At 38.8% G+C, this 13,963-nt stretch overlaps 1 long non-coding RNA gene across 1 annotated transcript; it reads right to left on the reverse strand.

Moving 5' to 3' along the window:
- Positions 1-7,777: 7,777 nt before the first annotated feature.
- Positions 7,778-10,829, reverse strand: LOC121079786. The gene is made up of 2 exons (XR_005825172.1): positions 10,699-10,829; positions 7,778-7,863 (listed from the first exon to the last, which is right to left on the reverse strand). It is a non-coding gene; the product is annotated as an uncharacterized LOC121079786 (long non-coding RNA).
- Positions 10,830-13,963: the final 3,134 nt, after the last annotated feature.

A 13,963-nucleotide genomic window follows, 5' to 3' on the forward strand; every position in this document is an offset into this window, starting at 1 on the left:
CCCACTTTCTCAGATTCATAGCCTGCAATGAGATCTGTGCTTGGTGTTGCGTGTGCTTACCAGAGTTTGGTTTGTTGGTTCTAGTTTATCTACGCAACCAACAATTGCTGACTGATTGCTGTATAACAGGAGGATATTTGTGCAGTTGGGATTGTATGGGGTCTAAGGAAAAGTGGAAGCACAATGCCACTATTGTTTTCTGTTGCAATGCCCAGAAATGCTGTCTTAAGGATCTGTATACATTGCTGAATTGCTACCGTTCATTTCAGAGCTCTTAATGCTATTCTTAAGCAAAACAGACCTAAAACTAGAGGGGTTAACTGGCCCTATATCAACTCCCACACAGTAGAAAGAAAGCAGACCTGGCGGTGCTCTACCGCCTTCACAGTGCTTGATAGTCACAGCATAGGGACAGAAGAAAAGAGTAGCTACAAGAGGCAGCTATAGGACGGAAAGCCTCTCAAGCTGAGCCAATATTTGAGGCACAATAAACACATAAAGATTTTTTTTCTCCTTCTCTTCCTTGGGTTGTGCTTTTTATGCTTCAGATCTTGAGATGCACAGCACGTAATCCGGTGTGTAGGAGGCAGAGACTCCATGATTGAACTGCTGATTTAAGTTAAGTTATATATTGCCCATAAATTGTACTTTCTGGGGCTTATCGTCTTCATTAAAAATCACTTTGAACTGAACATTTGTATTATTTTATCAGCTTGAAGCTCACTGTTTATGTCTCTAAAAACTCTACAGCTCTTGAGTTCTTAGACTTTTATTGAACCCTTGTACTTCAGATCTTTTAAAAGAAGAAACCCCAAACAAGATTTTTAACAGAGTTCCTCTTTTTTTTGAAGTATTCTGGTTCAAATCATGAGTAGTACTATGGAAATCAACAACTTTTTTAAATTACACCAATCCAGAGTTAGCTGACATTGCTATAAAACCACTCGTTATGTAATGATGGTCATAAAACAGCAATTATACTATTTCGTTCTGAGTTTTAATTATGTAATTGCAATGACTATGTTGATTGAATTCTTAGAATGTTTAATGGTGTTAAAGAAAATATTATGACATTTTAATGCATATTTTTCACAGTACTTTTAAATGACACCAGCATTCAAATGCTTTCCCTCCCCTTCCCTATACATATATATATATAAATATATATATATATTCATTAAAGGTAAAATTTATTTTCAGTGGAGCAGGAAGGAAGTGAAAACATAGTGCACGTTGGATTGATCTAATTACCACATCTGGATCTTCCTATAAGTACTAATTTCCACCTTCCTGCTCTAAAAGGAGGTTGGTACTTTGCAGCATCATGCAGGCCATGCAGGATAAGTACATTAAACACTTAATATGTAACAGAGACAAATTTCCATTAGAGTGGGGAAGTGTAAAAGCACTGAACAAAGCACTGATATGGTCTCATCTGAAATATCTTTGCAATTCTACATTTATGTTCAAGAAAGACAACCTAAAATCAGAAAAGGAGGGAAAAGAAAAAAAAAAAAAGATTACTAATATAATTAGGAGGATGGAGAGTTGATCATACAGGAGGAAACTAGGGATTGTCTCATGCAGTCTCACAGACTGAAGTCTGAATAGGAACATGATTGCTAAATGGAAATGAAACTGCAGGCAGGGAGAAGGATAATGGTGATACAAGAACGAATGGCTACAGACAAGTCATTAATACTTTCAGAGTGGCAGTTTAGAAGCACGTTCCTATCCACCAGAGCACTAAGGTGCAGCAGCAGCTCTGCTATCAGAATAAGGGAAAAGAGACCAACTTTTCTTAAGATAGACCACAGTGCCCCAGAGGAGAGGACTCAGGGGCATGGTTCTTGTGACAGAAGAGAATTTGACCTTTTGATGCAGAATGATCCCTTCTGCCTTGTGTTTTACTTTTGTCCCCAAGACAGTGAAGTATTTCAGCAAGTTCTAAAGTGCTGCTGAAGCGAGGACTTACCAATACTGAACTGAGGTTGCTGTCACCATCTTCTGTCTACTCCAAGCCATTTAAACCCCTATACTCTCATAAACACTAGGAAGCAGGTGGTTCCCTGAACTTTCAAAGAGTTGGGTACAAGGTGCTGTGGCTGAAGGGTCTGCGTGTAGGTCCCTGGAAAGCCTGAGACCTGAGGCTGACATCTTGGCTCATTACACAAAGGGCTGTAAGTACTTTCCCTGTACTAGCAGACTTGGAAATGGAAGGTTGCATGCGTTTCCTGCAGGTGATTCTACAGTTTTCAGTGGTGTTTTTTTGTTTTTTTTTTTTTTTTGAATGATATGACACATTTTTCTCCATTGACAGTGGTGACACTTTTGTTGACTCCAACTGAAAAGGAGACAAACATTAAGCCCTTTTAAAACTTACAGTATTTAACAGTTCCCCTAAAGGATTAGCCACTTAATTTTTTATTGTTCTCTCTGACTCCGAGTGACATGGTAATTGGACATTTCTATCGTCACACACCTTCCTCGGTTACTCCTTTTTTTTTTTTTTTTTAAACCATTTTAAATCTTCACTTCAAATTCTGTGTCATCTAATTCAGTCCAGGTGCTTTCCATTAGATCTCAGTGAAGCTTATAATGTACTTACTATACAAGACCACCTTAAAGACCCCATGGATACTAGCTCTTTCTAGATGATCTTATCAGGAAAAAATAATTTTTCAAGTTTTTTTTTTTTTTTAAATAAATGTTACTTCATTTGCTGTTTGTTTGAAAACAAGATAGGTCATCTGAAATGACATTGGGATACACCATGAATATCCACAGCTCTCAAAGGCATTTGACAGAGAATGTGTAACTAAATACCAGCACTGAATTTCATTCCTTGGATACCAATGCAAAGGTCTCAGCTGCATTAAGGGCAAATTTCACACTTAATGTAATTACTGCATCTTCTAAATCAGATGATATAATATGCTGATCTCTTTGGGACAGGAGATGTCACTTCCTATATTATTGTACAGTGCCTATCAGGCTGGGTTTGTAACTTGATTGAAATTTCTAGGTGTTACTATGAGAACTGAATGTAAAATTGTAATCAGAAAAGCTTTGTGGCTTTTCTCCCCTCATAATTTATCAAATTGCTCAATATATTTCTCTCTAACATTTCAGTCTTTTCCATTTGGCAAATATTGACGGTTTTCCAGGGCTTTAATGGAGGTAAAACTGTCATGTAAAAAAAAAAAAAAAAAAAACTAATAATTGTATGCATTTCTGTAACATTTACAAGCTAGAAAGCTTTTACTTCGTTCCAGAAAGACATAAATTAATAGACAATCTAAGTTCCTTCTCAGCTTTTTAATGTCTACTCTGAGTCAATCCGAGTGCCTCTGAATTGTAGCAACGTACGGTACCTTTACAGCAGTAAGTGCAAGTTACTTTTATAAAAGTGCTTGTCCTAAGCAAGAAAACTTAACTTGCAACCGTTTACTAGTGACAGCAGACATTTCACAGAGATACACTAAGGAAACTTTCAGGACCAATGCTAACTCTGAAGCTATGCAAAAAAAAATATCATACCTAACTCCAAAGTAGCCTTGGTGCTGTAATCATTATTGAGGCAAGACTTCCTATAATAAATGAAAGATTTTTTGTCCTGAAAATCTGTGATCAAGTTGAAAAAATTGGAATGACAACATCACAAAAATCCACTATAACCAACATTTTACTATGTAAAAGCATAGTGCATTTTGATACAGCACCATTTTTTTTCCTTTGGAATAGGAAGTAGAGAATAAACTCCAGGGGAAAAAAAAAAAAAAAAAACAAAACACAAGGTAGACAAGCTTATCCTGAGTGACTAAGCAACATCCCCATCTACCTGTTTCTGAGTTAATTACATACGTATATCTGTCACTGGATAGTGAACTAGAAGTAATTTTTAAAGCATAAGCTGAACATGGATAAAGGCAGCAGTCCTTAGTACTACATCTTGGCACGTTAAGTAGCACTTAACCTTATATCAGCCAAGCTGGGAGTTCCCAACCATAAGCTGATCAAGTCTGACTCCCTTCAGGTGTATGCAGTTTCTCTTAGAGCAACGGCTTCTCTAAAGCAGACCCAGGAGTGAGAGAAGGACATTGATGGAGATTGACTGATAAGGCTGGCACATGCATCGTAACGTTGGTAAAATGTACACGACATTTTTGCTCATTTAGAGGTGTGCCATTTCTCTTATCATGCTGGTTAGGCTACTGTTCATCAGGATGAATTTGGGAGGCTTCTGTTTCACCTTTTTGACAGCTCATATGCTGAGACATTACGTTATTTGTTCTCTGTATATGATACCTCTTGTCTTTTAAAGTGTAAAAAAATATCTGTAATTAGATAACATCTACTAGGCATCCTAACCTTTAAGACACAGTTTTTACATGGAGATTTTCAGCAGTTTAGCATATTATAGCCATGTACCATCTTTATGGAAGAATAGCATCCAAAGACTTCCTTACAAGCCCATAAAATTTCAATCTTATTCTGGAAGATAAAATTATGACTTGTCAGTGGGGCTGGTCTGAGCAGAACAGTAGATGCAGAGCCAGGAAAACTGGATTCAATCCCCAGCTCTGCACTTGGTCTTCTAGGTCATGGTAGGCAAATTGGTTGGAAGTCTCAGAAACCCCACTTTTTAAATGGACATTAAATCTTTGGCTTTGGTTTAAATCATTTTGAGATTTTCAAATATAAAAGACTGTATTAAAAGTAGATGGCATATTATGGGACTTGGAATTCCCATTAAAACTTGTCAGTTTTAATGAGGAGGTGCTATATGATCTTGGTGAGATTGCTAAAGGACAGACACTTTAAAATAATTGGAAACAGGAAAGATGTGTTAACTGATGATCGCTTTTGGAAATGTGACCACTACCCTTCCTGCTCTGTATTCCTTCATTCTTTTTAAAAGATTAAAAATCCTTTTTCTCTGCCTTTTGCGTTCAAGTTCCAAGGCACTGATCAGAGTGAGTGTCTTTACCCTGTGTTTGCAAAGCACTTAGCATAAAGAGCCCCCTGCCTGGTATAGCAGTTACGTAGAAGACATATTCTTAGCTCAAATAAAATGAGTCATTTCATCTGTGGGACAGGTAGGAAGGGGTTGTGAGCATGCTGCTCTTAAATAACGGGAAGAACCATTTCCTTTCCCCAAAGAACCTGCTGCCTGAATAGATACTTTAGAAATTCTCAGTGTGAATTTGACCACATTATCTAAGATAAAAGCAAGTACAGGTAGACGTCCACTCAAATTTCTAGGCTGCTGATTTCAAGCTAATAGTCCCAGTTATCCTATGCCCTGTGTCTTTGAAAGCATTATACAACACCTTCCAAAACGGTGGAAAGAATACCTAAGATCTCAAAGTCACATACCTGGGGTTTCAATTCTGCCACATAAAATGTTCCTCTCATGGAAGGCACTAGTGTTCGAAACCCCAGAGAGCTCAGCCCCTGCCCCAAAAAACCTGTGATGTGAACCACAGCGTGCCCCAGGACAACGTGACAGCATAACCATCTCTCCTGATGAAGTTCCTTCAACATTAGCAGTCCCTGAGACCTCTAGCCCTATAATATATATTCACAAAAATTGTTTTGTTTGTTTGTTTTTTTCCTAAAAGACATGCAATGGAAGAAGCTACTCAGAAGCCATCCGAGATGGTTATCTTGACTGTAAAGACCTGTCTCACACCAGTGTCACTGAGAGCCCTAAGTTTCTAAAACCATAAGGTAATGAATGACATCTACCAAGGACAGGAAAAAAAAGTCTGTCTTCTTCATATTCCAGTTTTTCTCCTCTCTCTTGGTTGTGTGCCTGTTCATTTGTTTTCTGCTGACAGATTTATATTTTTGGCCGTATTGGAATGACGAGACAGTGACATCTGGTGATCAGTTTTGTGTATTTTCTTTTTGGTATTTCACCACCATAAAGCATTTTCCCCAAATTCTGGTCATTACTGTAGAAAAAATAATCTACTAATAACAGGTCAATTATTTTGAAAAGGAAAAAAAACTCAGCAGGTCCCATAAAACGAATATGAACGTCAGAATTTTAGCCTAGTCTGTTGGAGAACTACATATCAAGCAATTGGTTACCCATGCAGCCATCTGTCTGCCCATTGCCACCAAGCTGTTTATGGTCAGGTCCTACACTGGCCCCATGAGCAGGGAGCTGTGTCATTTACATCTTCTGGGCGTTTGGCCTGAGCTGTTGGCCAAGTACAGACATACGGGACTGTATATTATTTTTAGGCTTGGAGAAAGCAATCATTGAAATAGATTGCTGAGTTCTCTATATACTTTAAAAAGGAAAAGAAAAAAAAAAAACCCTCAACCTAATCGGCTGTCACAGTTATGTGTTGTTTACTTTTTTTTTCTTCTTCTTCTAAATGGGCTGCCAGCAGGGCTCCTGCTAATAGCCTGATGTCTCAGTGTGCTATGCTGTTTGGACCTATTAATTTCATAAACAGAAACATCAGTGCTTCTCCTCCCTTCAGGCTTTAAAGGGCATGTCTATACTCAGTCTCTATCAGCACAATGTTGTGGCTGCTAAGATATATCTCAGCTATATCACGCGACTCCTTTAGTTCTGAAGTGTTTTGGGATTGTTCTGATGATATTGGGAAGTTGAATTTATTCATCGATTCATGAATAAGAAAGAAATCAAGTGCAATAAAGTGCAGAGCTGCCTGTAATCAAATGAGTTTCCTGCATCCTCTTGTAAGGAGCCAAGAATAAATGGTGCTGTGTTATGCTGTTACCCTCCTTGGCACTGGTACTGGTGCTCCCGTTAAGAAAAGCAAGGGTGTTTTTCTGGGAGGTGATACAACCCGACATTTTATTACCTTCCCCTGTTTCACTGTCTCCTCTGCCCCAGGTGCAGCCTACCTGGGGAGGGTGCAGGGAGACACTGAAAGTGTCCCTTCTGCCTGCCCTGGGCAAGGGCAGAGCAGGAGGGCCCTGGCTTCTACTTCCCCAGACAAAAGAACAAAATACCTTGTGGTTTTCCCCAAAATCATCTCCAGAGCTGCTCTGGGCAGTGCTGCTTCTCAGGGCAAACTTGTATTTCACTGCAGCTTCACTCCTGATGAAGTGAGAATTTCTTTCATAGGAAAATGTTTAAAATCTTACTCTTACTTGCTGACGGTCTTTCACGTATTTTAGTAATGCTTTGAAAAATTGAATTTTTCCATTGAGATCTAATGCTTTTCTAATTTTAAGCAGAGGAGGGAAAATAATGCTTTTAGAGACTCAGTTTAGGAGTCAAATGACAATTTAAGAATTCAAGAAAGGGGACATTAATTTTATTTTCAGGTTATAAACAAAGGCTATCTGATTCCTCTGTGCTGTTAGAAAGCTTGAAGAAAGAAGCAGACTACCTGGGTGTGCCCTGGGGCACTGAAAAATGAGTTATCTTTCTCTATGTTCTAAAAAAAAGTGTTAACATTTGTGTGTGTGCATGAACAAAATCAAATTAAAATGAACTCTCTGTCCCAAGGAACTGGTTGATACCAGAAGCCAGGGATGCCAAAGCACCTTTCTACAAAGGAGGTAACTCAGATGCGTAAGGCAGCAGACTCTAGATCATTCTCCCTTAGCTCACAGAGCCATTTTCTTTTATTTTTTCTGCTTTCATAAATATATTTCTTAGAAAAGCTTCTGGAATAGGGAGCAAAGTGCAGCTATGTATCGTGGTGGTGAGACTTGAGACGTTGTATTCCATAGAGAAGCTGTGATGCTCCATCCCTTTCCACTCCTTTTTCAGGCCTTTTTCCTCACATGATGGGCTGTGGCTTCACATCCAGGGTCACGCTGAGCTGATGTCAGGGTGTGCATGTCTGGGGTTAAACCATACAAATCCTGCAAAGAAAAGAGGATCTTGGTTATAGTCCTCACAAAGCTGCTGCTATCAGGGTCCTGCTTGGGCCTCCAGAGGTTTCTGCACAGCAACAAGTGGGACACTGTGAGGACACTGCAAGGACTTCTCTAGTCCTGGGCCACCCATTTAGCACATGCACAAATAAATCACCTTCTTCTTTGTCTGCTCGCAGAGCCCAGCCAGGCTGGTAGCCCAGGTCGCAACCTTGACTGGAAATAAATTTAGCTAATCATAAAATACTAATCGGTGCTATCAGTATATTCATTGAGGTGAATACAGTGGTACAAAACTTGGTAAGTCTAATTTCTCTTTATTTGTTCTTTCTATATTCCCAGCTACTGCAGATTTTAGCAGATATGCAAATCACATTTAATCCATTTTGGGAAATAAGTTTCAGTTATTAATATTTTAATAAAACAGAATAATTTTTGGAGTTGTTGAAGATATTTTAGGTTGTTGTCATTTTCTTAACTGTATTGCAGGGTGTTAAGAAACAATGGTTGTTGCAATCTTGTGACCTAATGCCAGTAACCTGGAAAGTATTACTATTCCAGAGAATTTTTTTTCAGTCTTTCCTTCTTTTTGCTATCATCTGAGCAAAGATGTATTTTTCCAGAATATCATTATAAAACATTCATAAACAATAATGTTTTGTTTATCACGAGTGGTATGTTTTAAATTACATTTAAAGCACCTGAAAGTAATTTATCCCAGAGCTATATGGTGTCACTTGAGAAAAGAAAATCAAAATTGCTTTTGAATTTGCTATGACTTCAGTATTACTTGTAATGGCAGCTGAAGTTGTTGTTTAGAATTGGGTTCCTAAACGTCTTGAGGCCCAACATATGTGCACGTGAGGATATGTTTATGTAGTTACCACGTACTCCTCAACCTTCTAAGAACTTTAAAGCTTCACTTTCTTAAAGAATCATAGAATATCCTGGGTTGGAAGGGACCCACAAGGATCATCAAGTCCAACTCCTAGGTCTGCACAGGGCCACCCAAAACCCAGACCCTATGTCTGAGAGCGTTGTCTAAATGCTTCTTGAACTCCAGCAGGCTCGGGGCCGTGACCACGTCCCTGGGGAGCCTGTCCCAGTGCCCGACCCCCTCTGGGTGCAGAACCTTTCCCTAACACCCAGCCTGACCCTCCCCTGTCCCAGCTCCATGCCGTTCCCTCGGGTCCTGTCGCTGGCCCCAGAGAGCAGAGCTCAGCATGCCCCTCCGCTCCCCTCGTGAGGGAGCTGCAGGCCGCCATGAGGCCTCCCTCGGCCTGCTCTGCTCTGGGCTGAGCAAACCAAGGGACCTCAGCTGCTCCTCATGTGTCTTGCCCTCTAGACTCTTCATCACCTTCATAGCCCTCCTTTGGATGCTGTCGAACAGTTTTATGGCCTTCTTATACTGTGGTGCCAAAGCCTGCATACAGTACTCGAGGTGAGGTCTGAGCACAGACTAGAATGGGACATTCCCTTCCCTCAACTGGCTTCTCATTCAGGTGTCTTGGCTTCCCTTGATATTTTGAGCACTTTAATGTTGTACTTTCCAAAAATGACTATTGCGGCTTCAATTAAACATTTTAATTTGTGTTTTGAGTGCTATTTGCAGTGGCTAACATTATAAAGCCAAAATAGACAAATTGTGATGAATGTTCATAGAAATGAAGTATTCTGAATGATTTCCTGCCCAAATGTATATATTCTGTACTACAAATGAAACAGAAAGCTGGTTCTTTAAGTAAATGCCCATATCTTTACACAGACCCTAACTTACAACCTTATAGTTCTGAATTATATAAAATTGTTATTTCTATTAAAACTTCACAAATTTTGCTTCCTTTTTTTTCTCCTTCTTATTCTTTCTCTCTCTTTTTTTTTTTTTCTTGACCCTTGTCCCCTCTGTGTAGCCTGTGGGTGGGATGCACTTGATGAGTACCTGACTACCTACCGAAAAGATCTGAAATGCACTGTTTGTCTGAAATTTCAGACATTTTGCTTCTGTGATCTAGGGTGCTTTGTTACTGTAGGAAACTATCTAATTTTCTTTGTGATTTTAAATAATCTGTTGGTTGTCTTCAACAGAATAAATGTCTTCTGTCCTTAAATCTTCATTGTGCATGACATTTGTACCCATAATGCCAGGTAGATATTACATTTCAGCTCAAGTGCTGCAATTGCTGGGCTGCTAATGATCTCAAATACAAAAGATTTCTTCTACATCAGGAGACTACAAAATATTATGATTTTGGATCTGTTATAATACAGATCCTATTGTTTCTGTGTCTTATTGAACATAATGCTGTTAAAAATAAAATCAGGCGCTTACTCATGGGTGATAGGTTCCTTAACTAGTATTTAAGGAGTTAGGGCTTCATTTGTGATCTTGTTTTTTTAGTAAAATATGTATATTTGATATATTAAGATAAGAAGCCAATCTGGCCTCGATCTTAGGGCAAGTCACTTTGGTCCTCCACACTGTAGGTGCTCCTTTATGAAACTACCATCGTCCTCTCTGAAGTGCTTTGAGATCCCTGGTTGAAGAAAGGTATATAGCAGTTTGGAGTCCTGATTTCTTCTAGTAAGAGGTCTTGATTTTAGGAAATTGTTTCCAATGTACCACTTTTAATTTTTTTTTCTGCAGATTTTCATCTCCATTATAAATAGTTCAGTAAACCCCACAGATAAATATATTTTCAGATATTTATTAATCACGGGTTGTTGCCTTTATATTATTTACTGTTACATTATATTGTCAGAGGTGAAGTTGATTGAGTTTAATCACATTCTTTCGGAATGTGGCACTGAAGAGATATGAGTAACCTTTTTAAAATCATGGCCTAGAAGAGAATCAGAGCAGGGCCTTGTGATCTCACAGCCTGGCATAGTGTAACCGTGGGGCCTTGTGTCCTCTTGTGCTGGCATGGTGTCACGCATGGCTTTGTAACATCATGGCCCAGTCTCTGATGGGGAGACAAAATTAATTGCTTAGATCCACGCAGTGACTCATGTCTTTCTCCTTCACGAGGAGATAACTAGTTTTCCCACACAAACAGGGAATCAAATATTGCCTGAAGCGCTAAAAACACATTGCTGTTCTCCAGGAAGCATGGCAATGTCTACAAAAATGAATTAAGCAAGCAGAGAGGAAACATGACTAGTCTGTCATTGCAGCGTAGCTGCTTACCAACACAGGACCAGCCAAGATCTTCATGCTGATTATGTTAGCACTTTAGTGAACATAATCTTGTGTTTGTATAAGGACTCTACTGAAAATCAGACTTTCAAATCCAAATCAGGATTCAGTCTGACTCAGGATGTATTATCTCCAGTAGCCCCAGTTTCAAACGGAGCAGAAATACCAGTGACTTATGCTTTTGCCCCTAAAACTCAATATATTATAAGCCTTTGCACTATAAGGAAGTGAAAACATTCAAAGACTTCATGTCTTTTCTTTGCATTCTTGTTTTGATAGGAAGAAAGTTACTCAGGTTACACTCAAAGTGGGAGGATTTGTGATAAGTTCATTTATCTGCTATTAGTATAGTCTCAAACTCCTGTGCAAAGAGACACAAAATATTGTTCTCAAAAATATGTTCTTTGAAGACACCTGTCTGACCTCCTGCCTCACCGAAATGGGATGGGTATCTGAGAAAGAACACATTGACAGTGTCAGCCCAAGGCATGAATTTTCTAAGAGATTTCTCAGGACCTCTGACTTCTGGCAGAGGCAGTCCTAGCCTGAACCACAAGCTATGTCTTTTTTATAAGCTTATATAATTTCAGAGTGAAGCTTTTCATTTTCTGAATTATATAAGCCAAACTGAACTCAAAACACTTATAAATGTGTTGGTGACTCTTTCTGTCCTCCTCAGCTATATCCACCTAGGCTTATTGCTAATTAATGTCATTTGTTTAGTGCTTTCGGTGTTCATCTCCAAGGGCTGAAAACAAGTATTACATTTGGAAAAAGCTGGTAATATTGGGTGACTGGTAGTGACTCAAAAGGATGTCTGAGGAGACAGATCCTGATTGCAGCCATGTAGAACCTGCTGCCTGGGCCTTGCAAATGCTGCAGCACTTCCTTTGTGATCCCTAGGGATGGGCTAATTTCCATGTTGTTTAAAAATGCATGTAATTTCTAGCCAAATGGATTGTTTGTAAATTTCTAGTAGGAACCAATTTAAAAAAAAATGAAAAACAGCAGGCTGCAAAAAGTGTTTGGGGCTAAAAAAGTAAAGTGACATCAGCTAAATTTGGAAGGTAGAGGGAAAGTAATTAATAGAAGTGTATTTGAAGGAACATGCAAAATGAGGCATAAAAACTTGCATAACAGTTTTGTTTTGGCAAGAAAAAATGAACTGAATATGGAAAGAATGATGGAAGTGGATAAATATGGTTTGAATGTTTTAAACAGGTTTGGTTTTGTAATCTTTTCCATTTGAATTGGATGCAGACTTAATATGTTGTTATTCAAAAGCTTGCAAGTCTTTTTCTTTAACGAGGAAAGACAGTAATAGATGTAGGTCAACCTGCTGGATAGCTGGTTTAATGACAATATTCAGCAAGACAGCAAAATATCTTTTTTTTTCCCCTCTTCTTTCTTCCTTTCTTCCTTTTCTTTCTCTCTCTGCAGTGCTGCATTGTTGTTTGGAGATGTTGATGGTTAAAGTATTTCCCTCACAACTTTACCTCCACCTAGAAAGTGGCACTCTTTTAGTTCCATTTATAGTGATTGCAAGCCTCTTCTAGTACAGTAAGATATACTGATTTATGGAATTATAACAGAGATAATTTTTCATGCTCAAACTAGCTGTTATCAGCAACTTTGATGATGCATTGGAATCTACCTAACTGTAAAAGGCTCTTTGCAGTTAAAGAAGTGTTGAAGTTAAGTTAAGGCACTGTCTATTGCAAAAACCTCTTTATTAGACTGTTTCACAGCTATTTTATTCCAATAAATCCACTTGACTTTGCTAGAGAAAACTGTAATCCTCAACAATTTTAAGTCAGTGCTGGCATATGTGGCCATTACTTGCCCCCTACGTCAGTCCAAAAAGACAATAGGTAATCATCTCTTAATATTTTTCTAGAGGGATGCTTTTGAGCATGGGTGTACAATGAAGCCTTCTAATGTTGATTGCATGTCTCCATGTCCTGTCAAAACTATCATAATGTTGTAAATCGTTGGTCAAGAGAGCTATAACAGGTGATTATATTTTGGCATCCATGTGCTGTACTGAAGTACCTGTGTGATTCAGTACAGTGCATCATTTTTACCACTATTCGGAGTAGTGTTAACCTGGCTTGCTCTTGGTGAAAGGCTAGATCCAGTGCAAGCAATATGGCAACACTGGCGAAAAATTGAAAGCTAGTAAAAAAAATTAGGAGAAGTTCAAGAATCCATTTAGAATGAAACAAACAAAATTATTATTTTATTATTCTAAATTATTCTAAATTACATTGAATTAATTAATATTGTCAAAATTAACTCCTAGGTTTGGAACGAGTCAAAGCTTGCACTGGGCAGAGCATGGAAATCCTGGTCGCTGCACATGCATGAGGCCAGCCCATGGAGGCACTACTGCTGAAGGGCACCCCCAGGACAGGCAATGTAGGGTTTTGTTCTGGTGACTCTGGGAATCTCATGCCAACAGGTCCCAGCTCTGTGTCACTGCATCTAGTCATAAATGGACTTTGAAAAGCCACACAGTAGCTCATTATTCTTCTGTCTGTACATGCACTGATTGATAATCAATAATATATTGGCTGCCAATATGTTAATACTAACATCAACATGAGAAAAAGCACCCCATAAAACAGAATATATGCTTGTGCCATTCCTGCCCTTGCATTTTTGGGCATTGCACGGTGATGTTTATGAGCATAAGCTCTGTTCTATATCCGTACAACAACATGTGCCACCACAATTCATTGTTTACTACCCTCAACAAATACTACTTGCTAGAAGTTAGTCTTTTTTCTCATACACAGGTAGAGATTCAAGCAAGAAAGAGTTGGAATAGTCAAGCAAAATGGGGTTCCTTCCACTCTCAATGGAAGTTTTTTTTGGAAACTTTTTATTCTT

This window comes from Cygnus olor, chromosome 17 (assembly GCF_009769625.2).
Source record: "Cygnus olor isolate bCygOlo1 chromosome 17, bCygOlo1.pri.v2, whole genome shotgun sequence".
In the NCBI taxonomy this organism is placed as follows: domain Eukaryota; kingdom Metazoa; phylum Chordata; class Aves; order Anseriformes; family Anatidae; genus Cygnus; species Cygnus olor.